This window comes from Castor canadensis, chromosome 8 (genome assembly GCF_047511655.1).
Source record: "Castor canadensis chromosome 8, mCasCan1.hap1v2, whole genome shotgun sequence".
In the NCBI taxonomy this organism is placed as follows: Eukaryota; Metazoa; Chordata; class Mammalia; order Rodentia; family Castoridae; genus Castor; species Castor canadensis.
Window position 1 is genome coordinate 146819947 of NC_133393.1, and position 6800 is coordinate 146826746.

Consider the following 6800-nt stretch of genomic DNA (forward strand, 5'->3'; position numbering starts at 1 on the left):
CAAGCTAATGCCAATCACTCTGGAAAAAATTTGGAGACTTCTTAAAAATCTAAACATAGATCTGCCATATGATCCAGCAATCCCACTCCTGGGGATAAACCCAAAGGAATGTGACACAGGTTACTCCAGAGGCACCTGCACACCCATGTTTATTGCAGCACTGTTCACAATAGCCAAGTTATGGAAACAGCCAAGATGCCCCACTACTGACGAATGGATCAAGAAAATGTGGTATCTATACACAGTGGAATTTTATGCAGCCATGAAGAGGAATGAAATCTTACCATTCGCAAGTAAATGATGGAACTGGAGAACATCATTCTGAGCAAGTTTAGCCAGGCTCAGAAAACCAAAAATCATATGTTCTCCCCTATATGCAGACTTTAGATCTAGGGTAAATACAGCAATGTTGTTGGACTTGGGTCACATGACAAGGGGAGAGCACACACATGAGGTACGGGGATAGGTAAGAAACCCAAAACATGAAAGTATTTGATGTCTTCACTCCAGAGGAACTTACACAGAAACCTTAAAGCGACAGAGGTCAATATGAGAAGGAGATCAGGAACTAATGAAAAGATCAGTTAGAGATGAATCAACTTGGGTTGTAACACACTTGTGTATGGAAGCAATGCTAGGAATCTCTCTGCAAAGCTACCCTTAACTCAACTAGGAAAAACGCTTTGCCTTTCTTATTATTGCTTATGTCTTCTCTTCTACAAAATTAGAGATAAGGGCAGAACAGGTTCTGCCTGGAAGCAAGGAGGGGGGTAGAGGGGAGAGGCAAAGGGTGGGGAGTTAGCAGGGAGAAGTGGCCCAAACAATGTATATACATGTGAATAAATGAAAAACAGTAAATAAACACTGTTAATTGAAAATAAAAATAAAACAGGCTCCAATGAAAGTTGCAGGTTGGCCTCAGGTCCTGCCCTACTTGCAGCCCCTTCTAATTGGGGCAAAGCAGAAAATTCTGACAGCAATCCAGCTGTGTGATCTACCTGCCATGGGACCACCCAAGCAGTGGCATTGGGCCCACTTGGACTACAGCCATGGGATCAGAGCAGGGGTGGTGGTCTCTGCTGAGGAGGACGCTGAGGGCTTCTGAGAGGAAGGCTGATGTTTCCAGGTGGTAGACGAACCCATGTGGGCACCTGACTAGAGGCCAAATGGGTAAGAAACACATGAACAGCACCACTGTGATCCTGCAGTGCGTCCAGGGCATGGAGAGACTGTGCCAACGTGGAGGTAGGTGAGGTGTCCAAGGGGGTTGGGCAGAAGCCCATGATGTGTAGGGAGTGATTTGTGGAGGGTCACACAATCTGTTAGAGGCGGGTATTTCTTCCTGAAGACCAAGGAGACCTCCCTTTGAGTTGGTTTGGGGTGAGAAGGACCTGGAATGTCAGGCCAAGGTTGCTCCTCTCAGTGGGACAGCAAGGAGGGTGGGACGGAGGGTGGAGGTCAGCAATCTGGGTGTTTGGTTGCTGGTTTGATTGTGAGCTGTTCACAACTTGGGACTTTTGCTTTCCCTTTCAGGTGCCTTCATATCTATAACCTGGAGTCTTGTTATAACTCAGACACACAGCTGGAAACTGGATGCACACAGCTAAGGGTAAGTTTGTAACACCCAAACCTAAGCAAAGGAAGACTGTGGTAAGTTGGGGATGGTGATTTGTCCAACTCCTCATCCTCTTGAGGGCTCTGGAAGAGGACAATATTGTCCCTATTTTGCAGATGGGTTCATAGAGGTTAGGCAATTGGACTCTGGTCGCACTACTTAATAGCAGTAGCAGAACCTGGATTGGTACCCAGGATTATGTCTGACTGCCCCCCACTCCCTTTGTACCCTGAAAGAGAAGAGAAGGTGGAAGAACCTTCCAGTTGTAGTCTTAAAACTGTCAGGGGCTCAGCTTGGATGCCAGCCTGCCTATGAGACCAAGTGACTCCAATGGGAATGTGGATGGTGTGAGTGCCACACAGTTGGAAATGGAGGAACCACAGGCAGTAGGAGGGCAGGGGACTCAGAGCCCATCAGTCACTGTGGCATGGTCCCCCTGAAGCTGGACCTGGAGGGCTGTGGCCAAGACCTGTTGGGGGCAAACTGTTGCTCTTGAGACACAAAGACAGAGTGGTATCTCATCTACACTGTCCTTGAGCACCACTCTGGGCCTGGCCCTATGGGGAAACTGAGGCCCAAGGGGGAGAATGACTTGCCCAGGGTTCCAGGATGGAGGATGAGTAGGTAGATGGCAGGTCTGCACTCCCTGTCCTCACCTGGTTCTTGCCCAGCCCATAGGGACTGACACAAGTCAGAGGCTGTCCTGTGTGTCAGGGTGGGGAAGGTGACCAGAAATACAGACTGAGAGGGGCATGTTTCAGAATTTTGCCTGCAGGACCATCCTGGTTTTGCAATTGTAAGATCAAAGTCTAGTCTGCCATTGTGTGTGTATGTAACATCTGTGTGTATAGAAGTAGAGACAAACCTAGAAACTTTTGGATGATTTAAAATCACATTTTTTGCTTTACTTTCAGTCACTCTGCTGACCTCCCACAGGGGTGAGGTGGGTGGTGGTGCAGTGGGAAGGAAGGAACAGCAGGTATTAAGGACCCAGGTCCCACAGGGACTGTGAGAAAGTGGGGGAGCAGTTATAATTTCATATGTGGGGAAGGCATTTTAGGGAAGGGTGTCTACTGGCACAGGCCTGGTGTAGGGAGCAGATCATGGTCAAGGAGGCAGGAAGGCCTTGAAGGTGCCTGGAACCTAGGTACAAGCAGTGCAGGGAGAGGAAGGAAGGAGGAGCTGCAGCAGGCAGGAAGGCTGTGTGCTGGGTGAAGGGGCTTTAAGTTGGATTTCATCAAAGCTTCCTCAGGAGGGGCTGCTGTCTGGACCCCTTCTTTCCCTGCTCAATGCAGTTGTCCTGCATTGGGACAGTGGGAGGGAGAATCCATGCTGAATACCTCTGCTTCTGTGAATGGGGAGAGCTCAGGCCCCAGCTGGGACTGGAGGGTCCCTATCTTGGCCATGCAGTTGGCTGAGGGCAGATCCAGCCAGGCAGGCACTATTTAGGCTTCCTCTAGCACCTCCCTTCTTCCCCAACAGTAAGTCAGTCTCACTGAGAATTGAGGAGTCTAGAGGCTGAGGGAGTACAACAGGAGGGGCACTGTCACACATCATCACCCAGCAGAGGCCCAAGGAAAGGTGAGACTGAGACCAAGGGTGACAAGAAGGATGAGAGCCAGGGGACAGAAGCTTAGCAATGTGTGGAGTCACTCAGGCCCAGCTCTTTCTGCCCTTGCAGCTCTCAGGTTGGCTCATGGTCCCCATATCTCATGATCTCACAAGGCTGCCCTCTCTTTGGGGTTATGTAGACTTTGAGCAGGAAGAATGAGCAAGGGGCATCCAGAACTCCTGTCATACCTGTCCCTTAGAGCTACAGCCCCAGACACCTCTTGTTAGGCTTCACCTCATGTCTCCTTGGTCAGGACTGGGTTACACAGTCATTGTGACTCTGAACTCACTCCAGAAGCTCATCTCTAGTGAAAAAACAAAACAAAACAGTGTTTGAGAGTTGAGCATTGGGATGAAAGAAAGGCTTCAGTCAGAGGTCAGAAATGGAGAAGTGGGAGCTTTGCTCTGTATCACAAGCTCACGGATACAGGACGGGAATACTAAGGAAGACAGACAGTCTAGTAAAGGGAGCCACAGCCATGTTCTTTCTGGGACATACAGAAGTCTTTAACGGATGTGGGAGCCACCCTTTTTGATCCTTTCCTGTTCTGGTGTTTCCTGTCCTGGTGGCTGGTAGTTCCATTTGCCCTGAAGAGGACATTGAGAGACTAGACAAGTTACCCTTACATTATAGTGCTGGACAAAACCTTTCAGAACCAGTCACCTGAATGTCCCCTGTCTGAGATGGGAGGCAGATAGAAGGAAGGGGGAGGGGCATGGCAGCAAAGACAACTGGACATGAATTCTCTGATAATGACCTAAGGTGCTGTGGCTTGGAAAGAGAAAGGAACTGGTGGGAGCCTTCCCCACCTTTGGCTGGCCTGACAGGGACACCTCCCATCTCCTTGGGTTCATTTGTTTTCCTCACACAACAGAAGCAATATGTGTCTATGCAATCAATGTCCCGTAGCCCAAGGCCACCAGGGACACTCACAACTCAGTTAAACCAGTAGAGGTGATTTTTTTCAGCTAGACAGAGGGCACACCATGAAGACCCATATCCCTAGTGAGAAGGCATTATCAAGAACCAGTTATAGAACTGGGCTTTGGTTGAGTGCTTTGGAGAAGTATCTGGGCAGCAGAAAGTGAGGGACAATTCCATCCATGGAGAGTTAAATAAATAAAATAAATGGTATCTGAATAAACAAAGTTAATCTAGTCTGAAGGGGCCAGAAATGGATAAAGCTGAAGTTGGGAAAGAAGCAACAATCATTCTTTATAGCCAAGATAGGGGTCTCTGTTTCTGTGACTGTACAAAACACCTGAGGCCAGGTGATTTATAAAGAATAGAGATTTGTTTAACTCAAGGTTTGGTGCTGGGATGTGTAAGAGCATGGTTCCTTAGTGTTTGGTGAGGATCTTGTTGCTGCATCAAAACATGGTGGAGATCATCACATGGTGAGACAAAGCAAGTGTGTTAGGTCAGGTCACTTTTCCTCTGCTTAAAAAGCTGTAAATCCCACAGGGACCCCATCCTCCTGACATCACCTAATCCTAATTACCTCCCAAAGGCCCCCCTCCAAATACTGTCAACAAATGAAGTGGGGGCTACGTTTCCAACCCAGGGAATTTGGGGGACATTTTTAAACCAAAGCAGAAGCAGTATTTTCTATTGTGTGGGTGACACAGCTGCCTTGTTTTTGTCTCATTTAGTCATGCTCTTAGGCAATCTTCTCTGAGGTTGATATTGTGTGAGATTATTTGTGTTCAACCAAAGAATAACGTGGCCCAGCTAAGCCAGAGTATGTCAGGGGCTGCTCTTTTCTTTCTCAGCCTTACAGACAGGCTCATAGATAAATAGAAGGAAACCATCCATGTCTATTAAGACTCTTCTTCCTATTAAAGTCAACTCACAGTTAACTATTCCCATTATAATAGCTCTTCTTTGCATTAAAACTATGTTTTGAGCCATTATATCTATCTTTTTTGTATACTCTATTTCAATTCTTCTCTATGAATATTATAGTGAATTCATGACCTTTCACAAATTCAGCCTGGGTTAATTAAACCTGACCATATCAATCATTACCCATTATTATTATCATATTAAATTTGTGAGGACTTACCAGTGGGCCTCTTTGCACATGGTTCCTAATGTCTTTGCAAGCGTCCTTACTCTCTAGAGCAGCAGATGTCACAGGCCCAGGGAATTCAGTTGCCCCAAGGAGTCAGGGATCCTCACAGTGGAGAGACAGCCTCCAGGTGCGCCCGGGAAGGTCAAAGTGCTGCTGGAAGACAAATCTGCTCAAGGTTAGTGGTCACTGTCTTTGCCCAATTCAGCATGCTGTCTTATCATCCCTTCTTCATTCTTAGAGAGTGTGGTTCATCAACCAAGGTTTCTCCTAGACAGACACCTGTCACCTCAGGAGTCAGGCTCATTTCTCACTGGTACCTGCTCCTACTCCTCCATCATTGGTTAAGTGTGACACAGAAGCCAGTCCTCCTCAACTGTGGTTGGTAGTTAGTAACTGCTAGAAAGTGACTTCTGTTCCTTAAATAAAAACAAAAAGTATTAAGTGCATAAGGTTAAGGAGAATTAGTGCAGAGGGCTCTGCTCACCCCTTTCCCAGTGAAAGGCAATTGTTATAATTTGTACCTTTTTCTTTAGGAAGCAAATCAACATTTTAAAATTACGTTCCTCTTGAATAGTGTGAGTCAGTCTGTTCTGGAACTGTGGTAAATTCTTAGCTTCTGTTGCATTACTTAACTTCCCCCAGCCTCAGTGTTGCATCTGAAATGTGGGGTGGTATGTGTGCTTTTCCAGCAAGTTTGTGTGAGATTTGAAAATGAGTCTGTGCCTACAGAGTACTTTGTATGGTGCCTGGTGCAAAGTAGATGGTCAACCAGTATTAGTTCTTGTATTTTTCTTTTTCAGGAATTTAAAATTTAGACATTTTTAATTCCTATTAAGATATTTAGGGACTTCCCTTATTTTCATACTTTCTCTACCTCCTGCTCCACCTTCTCCTAATATCTTCATATCACTGGTTTTTATTATTTATTGGAAACTTTGTGGCTGAAATAATTTACTTTTGTCTTTGCTTCTGATGCCCTCAACTGTAGCCAATATTCTTGATTCCTCACTTTATAAAAGAAGAATGAATCTTCTTTTCTGGTCCTTAAATGCTTCACCTCTTAATTACTAACACCATTCTTTAATTGTCTTTGTTTCTAATTTTTACACTGATTATTTACTTCTTATATTTATTTGGGTCACATATTTAAATGTTATCCCTTGTTCTAACATTTAAAATGATGGCATTTACATAGCTCTACTGTTCTAAATATTGCCTAGCTGTGTAATATGGTTGTAAATGCCCAATTCCAGGACAGATTTAGAGTTTCCTGGTGTTTCTAATTGCATATGTTTTTCCCCATTGCACTGTTTGTTTCTAGCATTTCTTCCATTCCTTTCAGAGACTCACATGAAATATCCTATCAACTTTTTTTTTCTGACAGAACTCTTTCCTTACTCCAAACAGGAAGGGTTCATGTCCAGTTTTGCTGCATGCACAGCTCTGATTCATGGAGTCTCTTCTCTGAGTTGATTTTCCTATTTTCTTCCTTCCCTTCC